The 17,104-nt window shown below is 42.4% G+C and overlaps 1 protein-coding gene across 1 annotated transcript in view; it reads left to right on the top strand.

Annotated features, from left to right (window-relative positions):
• Positions 1 to 17,104, top strand: part of SESN1 (sestrin 1) — a 72,877-nt gene that overhangs the window by 25,468 nt on the left and 30,305 nt on the right. The window lies entirely within an intron of this gene.

Here is a 17,104-nt window from a genome sequence, read left to right as displayed (position 1 = left end):
AAAGATGGCAGTTGGCAACAGTGAGGCTATATATTAGATCCAGACCGAGGGGAGAGCGTCTGCATGTTGCAAATGGTAGATTGTGAGACAAGGCAGTGTAGGTGACTGTTGGGGAAAAGGTGCTCTGTACTGTCCTATGCACCTTTGATGTAGTGGTCTATTGTGGTCCACAGCACATTCCTCTGCCACTTTTTCATCTCTTTCGGTCAAATAATAACTATCCCTTTCTTCCCGTCCTCCTGTCCCATCACATAGCTGGCAGAAGGCTTTACTTCTGAGCCATCAGAACACTTCACATTAATTCCTAATAGTGAACGTTTTGATATTGAGGTCTTTGGCAAAAGGCAGACAGCTCCTTTGTCCTTTCTGTATGCCCTCTCCAGCTCCTGTCTTGGTCATGCTTGACACTACTGTTACTTTTACGCTACGGTAGAAGCTAGCAAGTAAATACATGTTTTTCTGCACTGCATCAGAATACAGTAATCCACAAATTTAATCCAGCTCTGTTAGGGGTGCTTTCTGGCCCCTGGTTGCCAATCCTCACTCTTAACCTTCTCAAAACAGCTCTTAGGCAGGGAAAGACATTGCAAAGGAAACAAGATACATTATATGCCTTGCTTTCAGTCTGTGTTCTTGCTCACCTTCTGCAGCTGAAAGGTAGTACAGAACTAAACAGAAGGTTGGATGCTACTGTCACAGACGTTCTGCAGATGCTTTAGAATAAAGTATGAATAATAACTTAACTGATATTATAGATCATACATTATATGTGCCATTGGGAACAGTTTCTAAAGTATAGGACCTAAGCATTAATTTTAATTTAGACTAATATTGAACAGTTGAGATATCTGCAGGGACTTTTAATTTGTCAGACACTAGAACTTTATTCTTTTGGCAGATCACCCAGAATGTAGGAGGCAGTTTCCCCTTTTAACCTAATTGTTTTTTTGCTCTCAGTCTACTTTATCACTGTTCAGGCAATGTGCTACTGTTCTCTGTGACTGTTATCATACAAGATATGGTGCAGCAGTACCAAAACAGCTCTGTTAAATGCTGTGGACTGGCTTAGTCCTAAATCAAACATGCCCTCAATCTACCCCATTAGTGTGTAATTGCTATAGGTCAGAATTACCAGGGCAAAAGACTGAACCCAAAACTTGCTAACTGACCAGATCTTTTTTGATTAGTCAGGTGCTCACCCTTATGCCAAGGACAAAATCTTCCTTTTGGAAGATTCAAAAAGGTAAATATCAACTAATTGGGCAGAATTTTATGAGATGTCAAAGAGTGACTGAAAGCATAGATGATAGCTCCAGCAGAAATGTCTCCTGAGGTTGGTATGATAAAGTAGGTATAGCTACTTTGGGGCACCAATAGGACAGTGGACTGACATCAGATCAGATGCTCAGTCTGACTCAATGCTTCAGCCTTGTGCAGTGTGATATTTTTTTGCTAGTTCTCTGCTCATGAGTTCCAGCTTCTGTTTAGGATTGCTTTATTTTCCACCAATATAAGCATATTGCAGCCATTTTAAATACAGATTTATTTAATTTTTAAACATTCTTATGAGGCATCTTACTGCCGGCCTGCCTTGAGGAATTTGGAAACTTGTTTTGTGATGCCTGGCTTCCATCTTGTGTGACAGGCCTCTTGTCTCCTGCTTTGAGAGAAGGCTGTACATTTACTGTGAAAGCATCCAGGTTTTCAGCCTGTTGCTACCCTTCCAAGTATCTGGTGCCTGACAGGGGAGACTATGGCACGTGTTCCTATCAGAAGGAGCATTGCATAGGCCAGTCACTGGGCTGGCTTGTGACACAGGGTACCCACTTCAGTGGCCCACACAGTTTGCCACACTTGCACATCTAACGTCCTTTGGTTAATTGTTAGCACCTGCCAGCTTGGCTGTTGGTATGTTTCCCCTCCTTTCTCTCTGCCACTGCCTGCCGTATACTATGGCATCAGAGAACAGGGTGCTTATGATCCCTGGGGAGTGTGTCACACATACCCACCCCCAAGCCCAAGAAGTCACATGCTGTGGACTTTGGGAGCAGAGAGACCCCTTCCCCTGTAGAGTCCTAGCTGAGATATTGGGGTAGGTGCAGTAAAACAACTCAGGTGACAAGAAAAGATCCCTATCTGCTATCAAAGTAATAATAGGTGTGATCCTGTCAAGGTTTTTATTGAAAAGTATCAGTGATAGAGCAGCATCTAAAAAAGAACACGTGGGGTTGCCAACCATCTCCTCCCAGCAGGGCTATTATGCCATTGCAAGTTAATTCAACAGGCAGCCAAATAACAGATCCCAGTGAGTTCTAGGTTCTCCAGTTCATTCACTGCCTGCCATGGAGTTTGCATAGCCACAGGGGTCTGACTGAGTAGGTCTGCAACCTCATCAAACAGTATTGGTGTTCATACTGGTCACTGCAAGCAGGCTGGCTCTAGGCGTCCCTTGGGTGTCTGCAGTGTGTTCTCACCTGTAGAACAGTTGCCTATAGGGAACAAGGAGAAACACAGTAACAAGGCACAGATGGCAGCATTTGCTATACCTCTGGTTTGAGATGCATACTCCGAGTTTGTGAAGAAGAGTAGTGCAACCATAGTGTACATTCAGTGGTGCCCTGGGAGGGATGGAATCATGGTGGCTTGGAACACTTACTCTTTTAGAGGTGGCTGCATTGGATTGGCAGAGGACTCCTATTGAAAAATTGTAAAAATGGTGCAGTTCTGATAAACAAAGGGGTTCCAATGAATGTTTGACCAGCAGTAGAAATGGTTAGAGTCCCTGGAATTCCCCAGAAAGGCTCTCCCAGCTCTTAGCTGTTGCAAAAGGAAGGTCTCACAGTTGATAGCAGGGATGCATTTAATAGTTCTAGAGCAGTGGTTCTCAAACTTCCAGGAAGATTTACTCCCAGGGTATGTCTTGGCCGGGGGGGGGGGGAGCAGGGGCAGCAAAGTGATTCCCAGGATCGTGCCCCTGCAGGGGGAGGGGGGGCTATTTTTCAACAAACCATGTGTGTTCCCAGGGTCCAGGGGGTGTGGGGAGCCCCGCAGAGCGCTTGCAGGGCTCTCCGCAGCTTTTAAACAGTGAAAGTTCCAAGCACGACGAAACCAGAAATTCCACTTCCGGTTTAATTGCACTTGGAACTTTCACTGTTTAAAAGCCGTGGAGAGCTCTGCAAGCGCTTCACGGGGCTCCCCATCCCCCCTGGACCCTGGGAGCACATATGCTTTGTTGAAAAATAGCCCCCCCCCCTGCAGGGGCGTGATCCTGGGGATCGCTTTGCTACTTTCCCTCTGCCCCCGCCCCTTAAAGGGAATGGGGCGTCTTTACACAAGCTGGTGGGTCACGACCCACCAGTTTGAAAACCACTGTTTTAGAGCAGGCGTCTCTAAACCTTTTGGCTGAAGGGCTGCATCAAATATCTGGCACAGTGTCAAGCATACACTTAAATGGACCCCCATTTCCCCCACCCCACAAGCATAACTGTGGTTGTGTTTGGTCAACTGGGCCAGAGGCTCTTGGGATCAGAGGCTGGCCACGGTCTGGATAGAAGCTTGCCGTAGGCTGCATCTGGCCCCCAGGCTGGGGTTAGGGGTTAGACCCCTGTTCTAGAGGGTCAGAATGGGGGGGGGGGTGGAGACATGACAGGGAGATGCAGCATCAATAGTGCTGCATGGGATTCTCTCCCTTCCTTTGCTTACCTGTGTGAGGTGCATTGCTCTTCCTCTGTGGGTGGGTAAGGTAGAGGTTCCAGTTGGGTGTTTGTGTGTGGAGATCTCCTGGGACAGAATACCTGCAATCAGAATTCTGAGAAGACAAAAGTTAACAAAATATCTTGTTAACTCTTACATGCCATGAGGAACAAAATGTTGTTAGTGCATAGTGCTCTCTTTTTGCGTCAACTGCTCTTTCAAAATTATTCTGGGATAATAGGCAGGAAGTCTGATCTAGAGGGTAGAGCCTCCGTTAGCCCGAAGATAACATCAGAAGGTTGCCAGTTCGAGGACACCAGCAGCTCCCTGAATGGCTGAGAATGGCGAGACCTTGAAGCAGCTGACAAGCTGAGCTGAGTGATTCCACCTGCTCTTGGTGTGAGCAAGAAGTGTCTTGGCTGTCCTCCATGTGAGAGATGGAGCTGCTTGTCAGCCTGCGTGGGAGAACTGGAGGCCAGAAGTGAGACCAAACCAGGAAGATCCATTCTGAAATGTTGTTGGCTCTTGAAAGAGAGAACCTCTATGTTTGTAAAATCCCCTTGAGGGATTTAGAAATGTCTGCCTATGTAAACCGCCTTGAATAAAGTCAGAGGAGTAATCTGATGACCAGAAAGGCGGTATATAAATACCTAGTTATTATTATTATTATTACTCTCTTTACCAAGGTTCTCCTTTGGGAGATCAGAGAGGTATAGCCCCATGCTGTGTGTCTTCTCATCTGAGCTGTAATCTCCCTGGCAGGGGTTTATATGGTGATATGGGTGTGATTGGCTGCCAAATGTAATCTGTATCCTATGTGCCATCACAGGAAAATGAGCATGACAGGGAGGTGGTAGGAACTGCAATTTTATGTGTTTTTTCTTCTTCACCTCTGTTCCTTAATGGATTATTCTTACTTATACCAGCTCTGTTGTTGGTGGAGTGTTTTTCTGGCATTAGGGTGTGTCCGTTCTCTGAAGGGAAGTTACAATATGGTGAACATTGATTCCCCCACTCCCCTGTTCTGGCTCATCCACCAGTGGAGTTGCATTGACACCAAGTTTCATTGGAGCTACATCAGCCCAGTGTTTTTCCAACATTGTGCTGGTGTCTGTGGTAGTCTGTCAGTGGTTGAACTTCTACACAGTGGTGATGTCATTGTGCCAGTGTACATGAGGATACACCAGTGCCTCAAGAGCAGGATTGGGCCTTTAAGTATTTATACTTTTACATTTCATATGTATACTAAATAGTACAATTTTATATGCTGAGTTATAAATGATGCATTTACTGCTAAAGCAATGAAAGGCACAATCCTAACAAACTTTCCAGCACCGACATAAGGGCAATGCAACTCCAAGAAAAGGGAACAAACATGGTCTTCCCTTGAGGAGGCCTCAGTGACTGCTCCCCAACTGCAGGATGCAGCACATGTCCCACTGACACAGCTATGCCAGTTGGTTAGGATTGTGGCCGAAATGAATTTTGCTGAAAATAATTGCATATTGCATATATTTCAATTTCTCCCAAAACTTGAATTTTTTTCCCAAACCATTCCCCTCCATGGCTTCAAGATGTTCAGGAATGTTACATCTGTAGTAGTAACTCTTTATTTTAATCACAGTTTTATGTTTAACCCCTGTGTTTACAATGCAGTTTATAACTGACGTGCTCAAAATAACTTTCTATAAGTTCAACATGTAACTAGTTTAAAATTACCTGTGATCTCTTTTATTAGCTTTAAAAACAAATTAAATTCTTGATACTATTTTTAAAGATCCATCTCAGGGATATGAAAACTGACTTTGCCTGGAAATGATCCCAGAATGAATATTAGGCTGTATATGACTAATTTGAAACAGACTGTAAATGCTGATCTTATTTATTTGCCTTTTAGGTCCCATAGTCACGGCTGAGGCCCATTTAGCATATTGTAACTCTTGCACTCTAAATGGCAGTTGGGGGCAGAGTTATTGAGACATAGGTAAGGCTAATTTGGGGTTTGGTTGCCCATAGTTTATGGCATTCAGTTTTCTGGCATTCCATATAAAAACCGTTGTTAAATACTATTCAGAGCATGGCTCTAGGTATATGTAAGACATGTACCTGAAACGTATTCTAAACTTTCAAGCATTCAAACCCGTGTATAATGTCATTGCAAAGATAGTTTTATATTCTGTGTCAAGGAAATAAGCTATGCACAAAAATTATTAAAACAACAATTTATCTACTCTGCCACCTCATCCTCTACCCTGTTCAAGATGGAGCCTCCAAAGCACACACGTGTGTGGTAGTTAATATATTTCCCAGTACTCTGTTGCCTTTGATCCTGTACTATGAACAGGATAGAAGAATATTTGCCTTTTGTTACTTCTGCCAAGTAAATTGTTTTGTTAAATGACTGAAAACCCCCTTGGTAGTCCCTCTTGGTGAGACTGAAAACAGTCTAAAAGTATTTTAAATTGAGTTATCTTTCTTGAGCAAACCTTTTGCTTTCTGGTGAGCAGGAGGAGACCTAAATTACAATGGAATAAAGTGCAATACATTGGGCTTTTGCTTCTTATGAGAAAGGAGGCGGTTCAGTCTTTCAGGTCAGTGGTGCTCATCTTTTCCTGCCAGTTGAATAGGTTCAAGTGCCTAGTACATTATGACCAGTAGGTAATGCTGTATAAATTAGAGAATTTACCTACCTAAGAATTATAAATTAGAGAATTTACCCACCTAGGTATGTTTGGAATCACTTCTCTGATGGCCACAAAATCTTAACATACCTTTAATTGCAAGGCAGGACCTATCAAGAAGCAAGGTGAAGTGGACCACTTCAAGTGACAGATTGCAAGCTGGTTCTCAGGGATAGTACAGCCTACCCAGCACCTCCGCAACAAATGAACCGCAGAGAAAGGAAGGTTAAAAGATACCGTGCTACTTTTATTCCTTCCCTTCTAAGCAGAAAAAGGAAACAATGGTGAAAGTTTAGAATGGACATAACAGTATAATAAAATAAATATATAAAATATAAAATAAATAATAGAATAAAAAAGAAAAAAAATAAGGAAGTGATTCAATTTTGTGTTCTCCATAAGGAAGGAAAATGTTATGGGGTCAGCCCTAAATTGATGGGCAGTTTTTCTAGTTATGTTAGTAATAGCTTAGTTTCAACTTTATCCGTGTTCCAGAATTATCAGTGTTTTAATACACACATAAACATGTGTATATTTATATACACAGATAATCAACACTTTGGTAATTACAGTATATGTGGCTGTTTTTATTAATGTTATCTGTGCTATTTGTTTAATGCCTGTGGCATTTGCCACTGAAATGTGCTCTCCTGCACCACAACCCATAGGCCATGTTGATAATACTAGATTGGGGGCCGTTGGGACAGAGAGCCATTTAATTATTTGATTTTGTCTTTAAACCACTTTGAACAATTTTCTTAAAAAGCGTTTATGCTCTTAATAATATCCTGGTAATTCTCCAGTGGGTTCTCCATGGTGCGGTCAGTCTTCCTAAGGTGGGTAGCTCCTCCTCTCAGAATAGGAAGGTCAGGCAAAGGCTTCCTCAGTGAAGAGGTTCCCCCTTGCTCCCCAGACTGACCTTTGCCTCTGGAGAAGCTGGTCGGGCTTCCACTGCTCACTGGCTTACCTGCAGGCCAGCGCACCTTCAACTTCTATTGGGTGGGGGCACCCAATCTCTGGGAACAGCCTAGCTCCCGCAGCCTGGACTCTGTCTTGTGCTACCTCCCAGGCAACCTTCTCTTCGCTCCTGGAGGTCTTTACTCCTATAGGCAGCAGGTTGCGGTGGCCATTTTGGTCACCTGGGATTGCGCACACCTTTTTTCAGCGCCCCTAACTGCTGCCTGGGGACAGAAGAGGTGTTGCTGGGGCCGGCCGTACAACTCTAGGGCCCCCCTTATCCTGGCTTTTAAGTTACTACCCATATGGCGCCAGAGTTCAAAGTAAATAAAATGTTTAGATACAGTATGGCAGTGGTTCTCAAACTTTTAGCACTGGGACCCACTTTTTAGAATGAGAATCTGTCGGGACCCCACCAGAAGTGATGTCATGACCCGAAGTGACATCATCAAGCTGGAAGAGTTTTATCAATCCTAGGCTGTAATCTTACTCACAATTACCCAGGAGTAAATCCCATTTACTATCATTGTTAAAAGTATATATATAGTAGCCTGTTAAAAGTACAGATCTGTAACATTTCCCCAAATGCAATACATACCATGGTAGCATCAATCTAATTTATAAAAAATAAAATATTGAAATGAATGGGGTGGTTGGCAACCTTCAGTCTCAAAAGACTATGGTATAAGTCTACAGCACCCAGTATTCCCAGGTGGTCTCCCATCCAAGTACTAACCAGGCCTGATGCTGCTTAGCTTCCAAAATCAGACAAGATCCAGCATGAATGGGGACCCACCTTAAATTGGCTTGTGATAGTTTGAAAAACGCTGCTGTATGGAATCTGGGTTTTGGCAGTATCTAGAGATGTGTTTAGTTAGGACTGTCTTCTACCTTGAACTGCCTTCTTGAGATTGGAAAGGTTGGAAATAGGTTCATTAAATAAATTAAAAATGTTTCAAGATTATGTAGGGTAGTCATAGTGTTAGAAGAGCTTGAGAGAGAAAAACCTTTCCTTTTTCCTCTCTCTGTGAAAACACAGTTGCAAAGATATTTCTTGTAAATGATTAACCATGGGTCGGGTAAATAGCTAGTGCTCCTTTATCTGCATAAGGGGGATTCCTACTGTACACTATTGGCAGCAGCTAGTTGTAGAATTTTCTATTCTCCATAAAACTCAAGTGATAGCCTCAGGTCGTGAATGAATATTTATAGAATACATGATTGAAAAGCATTTGCCTGGTTACACACTTTACATTCTTTAACCTGAACTTGCTTAAAACTTGTGTGATTTCCTAAAGCAGTTCTTTAATATATTAAAACCCCCAAAAGTTTTTCGTTATTTTTGTGAGCTGTGGCCTTTTCACATATTCTTGGCAAAATTAGGAGTGTGAAGAAGAAATTTTCAGTCATCCACGCTCTTAGAATTTAACACTGATCCAACAGTTTTGTAACAATCTATACATTTGATTGGGAAGGGAGCTAAGCATGTTCAGGCATTATTGTAACTGTGGACTGTGTTGGACAAAGCTGGGCACCCAGTGTTCTGTGTCATGGGGTGACTTTATCACACTGTTCTTGGGGAGAGTAAGGAGTGGAGCTAAGGATAATGTCTCTTCTGGGGTGGAGCTTGCCAGCATGTTCCTGTTTAGACTGCAATTGTGGATATTATCTACAGCAGTGGTTTCCAAACCTTTTTGGGGCACCACATCCTTGTTTTCATCAACTCATCCCTGGTGCCTCTTATGCTAGCTATAATAATGTATTATTCAGAATAGTGGTTTGCATGACTGACGAAGAAACAGTAAAATTCAAAACAATAACAATTAATTGCATAATTATTCAAAATCTAGATAAAACTTTTTAGTTTAATTTCGGGCCCAATCCTGTGGGCCTGTAGCAGTGCTGCTGGAGCCCAGTGCCTGTGCTAGGTGTCGTAAATGTGCTGTCAAGCACATTAATGACACCTGGAGAGTAGGGAGCACCAGCGCTGGACCTCGGTGCCGAGAAGAGTCACTGTGGACCTGCCGGGTGGCAGGTAGCCGGGTGGTAGGCTTTTCGGGGTGGGGGGAGAGCAGAACTGGGCAGGAGAAGGGCAGGATCAGGCCTGGTAGGGAGTGGAGATGGTGGCAGGCTCTGCTGCTGTATCCTATGCTCCTTTCCTGGACAGGCAGCCCAACACATGGCTCCTTGAGTCTGCGCCTGATCAAAAGCAGTCAAAGATCTGAGGAGACCCATTGGTGCCACGGTTGCCCTAAGGAGACTCTCAACACTAGCCTATAGGATGCAGCAGTGGCAATTTTGGCAGTTTTGCCTCCCTGTGTGCCAGCAAGCATAGGATTGGGTGGTTGGTCAACAAAACTGATGAACTTGATCCAGCAGTATCAGTTTTTCAAAGTCTGATAGTCATTTAGCAAGAAGATATCACATAACTACTTCACTGTTTGGTAAATTCTTGAAGTGATGGATGGGTTTGATGAAATGCCAGTTTTCCAATGTTTGGTTTAAAATTACCTAGCAGGAGTCCTGAATCACCATGTTCAGTAATCTGGAGTCCATTTCTTTGCTTGGAGAGAAGTTGGATATGTCTGCACTGAAACCACATACACCAAATAGGATGATGGGAATGCAACAAGGAGTTTCTCAATTACAGTCCACAGTGTAGGATTGTGATCTTAGGCAAGGGAGGCCGAAAGGAAAGTCCCATATAAAGCTAAATTAGCACATAGCTAGGTTACAACATGCTTCTAGAAATATTTCAAAACAACAATTCCAGTGTCCACCACGAAACAATAACTGGATATAATCTTATAATTATGAAACACCAGCCATAAGAGATAAAATATTACAGGGGGGAATCTAAAATGCAGGGGCAATATTTAGGCAGCATGTCCCAGAAGAAACAGTCCCTAATTATCTGCTAGGCTGATCACTGCAGCTGACATGGAGAACGTGCCTGCATTTAAACAGAGTTCTGAATATAAAAACCCTTGCAGGTGGGGAAATGACTGAGGACACACAAGGCAGGAATAGACCCTTCCCTTAGAGAGGAGCTGAAACCCAAGCCCCTGGATCCCACCCTACCAACTATTGATCCACAGTTTAAGGAGACCCAATGTAAGAAAAAGTTAGATTACCTCAAACACTAATAAGCAAGCTACTGCTGTGATAAGAATAATGCTGACCCAAAGTTATTGCTGCTGCTGCTGCTGTTCAGAGCACAGGAATGTAGCGAGGGTCAGCATCGTCACCTGAGTTCCAAATTGTGAACTACTTGAAGATGCAGAGCTACCAAAAAAGCTGGGGTCACCCCTCCCCCGAAATACAGTTGTCCAATTGGGTGCCATTTCATTGCGACTTGCTCATGTGAAGATGGAGCTGAGCAAAGGAGGCTACACTCTTAGTACCTGTGTGGTCACTGTGCACATAGCTGTGCAGTGATCCTGCTGTCTTGGTTATGTGGGCCATATGTTTGACACCCCTTATATGAGCAGATTGAAGCAATATTTCTATCAGGGGTCTGCATAGCATACCTGGCTTTCTTGCCTGTTATGGCCAAGATCCAGGGCACTGTCCTTGCTTACAGGGCATGGTACCACTATCCCATCACCCCCAGTGCCCCCTTGCTGCACTTTTAGTGCCTCCTGCCACCCCTAGCTTCCTGACGCCCCCTAGGTAATCCCACCCACCCCTGAGGCAGTACTGTGGGAACCACTGGTCTACAGTTTATAGTAATGCCTGAAGAAGGTTCTAAGCAAATTTGTCTTCTGTAGCCTAGCAAGCAAGTATCATGATTACAGCTGAGAAGTTCCTCTGGTAAGCTGTGGACGTGTTTGTACTTATAATCCTTGGCTTTTTCAGTTGACAACATTGTCTAGGTATATGTGGGATGCTACAGATATCTTCTAGAGAAAACATGAAACTGCATACTATAGCTGAAGGGACAATGGCAGTCCAACAACATGGCAATATTTTGCTTTTGTGCTATGAAGTGTTGTGATAGCATCAAGGAACGTGCTGACAGGCTGGTTACCAATATTTGTGTGGGGGTGCTCAAGAGCACAACACTACAAGTATACCATGTTGCTGTTTCTTATGCACACAGGGTATGCTTGAGCTACTGGTTTCAGCATCTTGTGTGAAGTGCCCTGAGTGTCTTATTGTAATCCAACCTTGCAAATAATTCTCCAAAGGTCTCTGTTTCCTTCCTCATTTGGAAGGAATGTCCTGATATTATGCTGGCTGCTTCTCTGAGTCCTTTAAAACTAGAAGAACTGTGTGTGATGACTCAGAGTCAGAAAGAGTGCCCCAATAGTGATCTGTAGAAGAAGAGCCAGCATGCTTAGAAACATAACTGTTCTGTTCTTTTCCTGGACTGGAAAGCACTGTGTATGGCTTCCCTTGCTGTCTCTAAAGGGATGGAAGAATCAGAAAAGAGTTCTTCTCGGGCCTGAAAGGGAGGGTGAACTAAACGCTGCTCTTCGGCTTGGGAACAGTTGCTGATTGTGCCTGTTTTGTTGACGCACAAATATTTTTGCAGTCTTTTGTGTTTTTCTGTGTTGCATGAGTTCTGAGAAGTATTATAAATTACCATGTAGTGCTGAAGACCTTTGTGAACTTAATATTGATTTAAAGCTGGAAACAAAGAACAGTATCTCTCTTCATTTCATGTTGTGGGAGGAGGGGAGATGTTTCAGTATGCCTTCTGTAAGTCTTTTTAGAATAATATTTTACGATGGTTTGGCTGATCTATTTATAATCTTTAAAAGTTAGTGGGTTGTAGGGGTTTTAGTTACAGGTTTTATATTGATAATGAATGATGTGTCTTCTAAACATGGTTTTTGCTTTAACCCTGTAAACATGTTTTCTTGAAACTAAGCTAGGTGAACTTAAAATAAATCTACTGTTTAATATGAGTGGTCAGAGATTATACAAAGGACAGCCACTTGCATGGCAGTCTTGAAAGATTCTCTGCAGCTGTATGAAAGTGCAACAAATTTCTGAAAGTTGGGTATAGACTGGGATAGGAAAATATCCCATTTTTGCAACTAATTAATTCAAGTATTGCTTCTCAAAGTTTTGATTTTCCTAGACCACCTTAAAATGCAAATCAAACTTAGATCACTTCCTTCTGAAATAAAATTAAGTATCTTAGAATCTTTATCATTTAGAAATTGAAAAAATATCAGTTCTTGAATGTGAAAGAGATTTTTCAGATAGGCATTCAGATGGACAAGATGTTTTAATGAATCTGTCATTTCTGAGCCAGTACAAAAAGAAAAAGTTCTAGGAACTTTTATACTGAGGAACCAAACAAAGAAAGTAGTTTAGAATTCAAAAATCCTTCAATTAAAACATATCTGATTCAACAAGTGGGAGGGCTTGTCAGTTTGCATCTTCTGTCTGTTAAAGCAAGAGAGTGTCCCATTTTAGTTTGAAACTAAATAAGTTGGGTTCCTACAGTAAACAGTCTGCGAAATTGCTTGAGGAGGCTGGCTTTCTGAGGTTTTGAGAAGCTGAGTCCTGTACCTGTTTGTCTCATTTCTGATTGGGTAAAACTGTTGCTAGGCTCACTTCTTTGTTCTTGGGCAAAGTTAGAAAGTTGAGCATGACCTGTTTGAACTGCTTTCTGCTGCTTCAGTTTTGTCTCCAGCTTCACTTTTTTCACATTTTTTTCCCCCCAGAAGGTATGATAGACTGGAAGCCAACACAATGTGTCTGTTCTAACTTGCAGTAGTCTTTATAAGAACGTAAAGCAAAAACAGGTTGTCTTGAAGGACTTTCAAACATTAAATCTTGTGATTTTGAGTGTTGATGAAGAAAAGTGAGTTCAAAAGTGAGTCGTTTTGGAAATGATTAAGCAATAGTTCCTGGCTTTTGGAGAATAGAGATGCCTGATAATATAGATTATTGTGACTGCTGGATTAAACTACTGTGGTGCATATGGTTTTTTCCATAGTGCGAGGTAAAGCAGTACCATCACATGGCCAGTTATCCAGACTCAGTTACTAGTGGTGGTTGACATGTGACAACATTTGTAATAGTAATGTTGTTATTAGTGTACAACATTCATAGAAGCATAGCACTCTAATACTGAAGTCGGGTCTCCTTGCAAATGCATATCATATTAGTAACAGATCTAGTAATGGTTATGGCTCTGAATTTCTAGAATTGGGAGTGACAATTCCCTTGCAAATTGCTGAAAAGGAGGAGTGGGGTCAAATCCATGACTGATGCTGCAAACTAGTACTTTGCACAGGGGAAAGAATAGGAGCCAGGGAGAATGTCCTGGGGTGAGTGGGATACATGTAGAACATGTGTACCAGTAGCAACATGTAGTTCAGAGTGATCTGTGAGACTTGGCTCTAGAAAACTCCTTGCGTTCATGGATTGTGCTGCAGAACAAGTCCATACTCTGGGCATTTCAGCAGAAGTACAGCTTTTTTTTATCTTTGCTTTTCATAACCAGCTTTTAGGTTATGTTGCATGAAGGTTGGTGAAGTTGTAGAATTTTCTGTAAAGTTATTCAGAATGATATGCCTTACTCATGCATACATTTAAATTCTTCAATCAGTAAGAACTTAAGGCACTTGAAAGCAGAGTCGGAAGAGTGTAGGATGTACTCTGGTTCTTAATGTACACATTTCTCAAGAAGAGACAGTTCATCTCCCTCTGATAAACAGTAGATTGGGAATAGAGATGGCCAGTTATGAACATGACCTAGCTACAGAAGGCTGGAGATGGCCCTTTGTGAATCCCAGATCTGAAGTGGTATGTGCGTGCTAAGTTATGTTACTTGTACCTTGAAGCAGAGAAGATTCCAGGCCGGTCAGAGGCAACTTCAGTACTGTGGGTAAAATGATTAAAACAATTTGGAAAAGGGTTTGTTTCTAGTATTGCAGAGGGGAATTGTAATTCAAAGTAAAATTGTGGGTGTAATCACAGGGCTGCTTTGCACATAACTTATATTTTTAATGTTTCAGTGAGAGCATACCTTTGGTCTTTTTGGCCATGTCATGATGGATCAGAAAGCCATGGTGACCAAAATATGTGCTTTCTCCACCTATTTTCAAAGCACACAGTGATCAATATGTGAAGCACCCCAACATGTCTTAGCTTTACATTATGACAGACAAAATAAGAATCTTATTACCCTGTCATAGTCAAGAGTAATAACGTATTTTTTTTGCAATTTCAGCAGTTTCTCTCCCTTAAGGACTGTATTGTAAACATTATGTTCCAACTGTATACAAATTTCCACATTTACAGAGTTCATGTCCTCTTTACAGAACATGTTGACGACTGTAGTTTTGTATTTCATTTTTCTGCTTGCTTATATTTGTCTTGAAATATTTGTGTTGAACCGCTAGTGATGTGAGATAGGAACTTTGGGATTGACTAATCATCTTGCCTTGGAACTCCTAAAACTTAAGCATGGAGATGATGGAACTTTGTGGGAATATTCTCTCAGAAGCCACTTAAACGTACAACCATTCATTATTACTTATGTATATTAATATTTTACATATGATGTATGTATATTAATTTACAAACTGCTTTTCAACAAAAAGTTCACAAAGTTGTTTTCAGTGCAGGCATAGAAATGTGAGTGTGAGAGTTCATTTCATGGTTCATTTATTTTACTATACTGTATAAACTATAGTCTTCTTGAATAAACTTTTTGCCAATTTTTTATTTGGAGTCTGAAAGGTTAATTTTGTATTGCATGTGTCAGTTATTGTCTGAAATGGTCCCTGAACTTACAGCCCATTGGCTAAGTTAATTTATAAACATTCATTTGTTGCAATGCAAGTTGCATCATACTTGGAACTATGAACCTCAAAAACACTTTGTGGTGAGCTTAATCCTATGCTTGTCAGTAGAACTTGCTGTGACTAGTAATTCTTAAACAAACTTATAGAGTCTTCATGGTACAGTAGGTTTGGGTGGAGAAAGAGGAAATAAAAAAGTCAAACCTCAAAAGCAAGGTTGCACTTAGAGATGAAGTGTAATCTCTCAGTTTACACATATCCTCTGTCAGGCCATATTGTCCATGCCTGGAGAGACTTGCTCAGTATTATTTTGATATTGTTTGACCAGTTACCTCCAATCCTGATCTACTGGAACAAGATTCTTCTCCATACTGTGGTGCTTGTTGCTTTTGGTGGCCAATTGTGCCATAACAACTGCCATGTTATTATCATTATATGGAATACTGCAGTTCATAAGAGACCATTGTGACTGGAATGTGGGCAAAAGCAGCCACTGGGCTCAGGAGCAGTAACAATGTTGAAAATTGAGGACGAACAGACCCTGTGCAAATCAATTGGAGAGGCTGGACAAACCTCAAGTGAATCACATGCTGCCTGTTCAGTCATCTCTGTCTTGCAAACCTGTCCCGACCACCTTATCTTTTATTACAACACAAGTCTTTCCAATCCCTTTAATTGAACAATTTTATATGTTTCAAGCTTCTTCTTAGTGTCTTAACACACAATGAGTTTGTAGCATTCCTTACAAGGCCAGAAGGCCTCTTCCATAGCTCAGAGATGATGCAGCTATAAAGCTTTTTTGGTTACTGCTTTTATGACAGTTTGGGTGTAAAGAAAAATCCAGAACGAAACAGTTCCTCTTTCCCCCATTTTTGCCTGGCCCATTGGTGTACACATTTGGTCCCAGCTGCATATGTGTAACGTTGGGCAGAAATGGCTTAAAAGTCTCAAATGCAGCCAAAGCCTGTATTTGCACTTGAAGTGATGCATCATTTTGCTGCCCTTCTTTGTTTTGCACCCCCATCCTCACCTTTCTTGCACATACTTCCAACCACCTCTTGTGTAGACACTGTGGACTTCCAGCTGCTTCCAAGCCTTTCTGGCTACCCCAGGCTTTTTGAAAAGGGAGTGACTGGAAAGATCATAGTGATGGCACCCGCGCTGCCAGCAACTCAAGGATTGCAGTGGCAATCCCCTACTCCTTCAGTCTAGTTGCTTACTGCAGTCATCTTCCCAGTTGCTGCCTTTTTTTCTTTAATTGGGGAGAGATTTGAGCAAACATGAAAATGACAGGCTAAGCCAGAAAAGGAGGAGGTAGCTGCAGTGGTACTGCCCTGCCCCACCACCGTCTCCTTCCTCACTAGCCCCATGATCTTCCTCCTAGTTGATCCTCTTTCAAAAAGGGCTTATCACAGTAGCTGCATTGCAGGGCTGCTCTGGAGAGTGAGCAGCTGGATGGGCAGCTGTGGGTTGTGTTCGGGGACTTCTTTCATCAGGCTGCTACCTTTGGCAACCTCATGAGCAGGTTGGCTAGGGCTGGCCCAAGCAGGTGTACTGACAGACACCACCATTGATTTGCTGCTACTGCTGTCTTTGGTGGGCATTCCCCCCCCCCCAAAGCTCCATCCTCACATGCAATTTAAAGTATAAAGGGAACTTTAAAATCCCATGCAAGAATCCAGCACAGGGAAGGGTGTGGATAGTCTGATACTCGCTCACTCTTAGCAAGCAGGGAATGGATCAATGCGATTTTCATCCATGGTGGGCTGGAGGGCAATAATGGTGGCTGCAGAGTCGAGGTGAAGGCCACCCCCAATCTGCAACCCCCTTGCCATTTGTCACTGAGGCCAGCCCCATGCGCTTGCTTCGTGGCTGAGCTGGCCTTTCTCAAATCTAAGCACGCTGCCTACCAAATCAAGTGAATTAGGAGGAGTTCTGTGTTCGAAGTTATGTGGGTTATACTGCGAATCTGTGACTTCATGGCTGCGCCTCTCCTCCTCTTTG

Source organism: Tiliqua scincoides, chromosome 1 (genome assembly GCF_035046505.1).
Source record: "Tiliqua scincoides isolate rTilSci1 chromosome 1, rTilSci1.hap2, whole genome shotgun sequence".
Taxonomy (NCBI): Eukaryota; Metazoa; Chordata; class Lepidosauria; order Squamata; family Scincidae; genus Tiliqua; species Tiliqua scincoides.
This window is presented reverse-complemented; position numbering and strand designations above follow the sequence as displayed.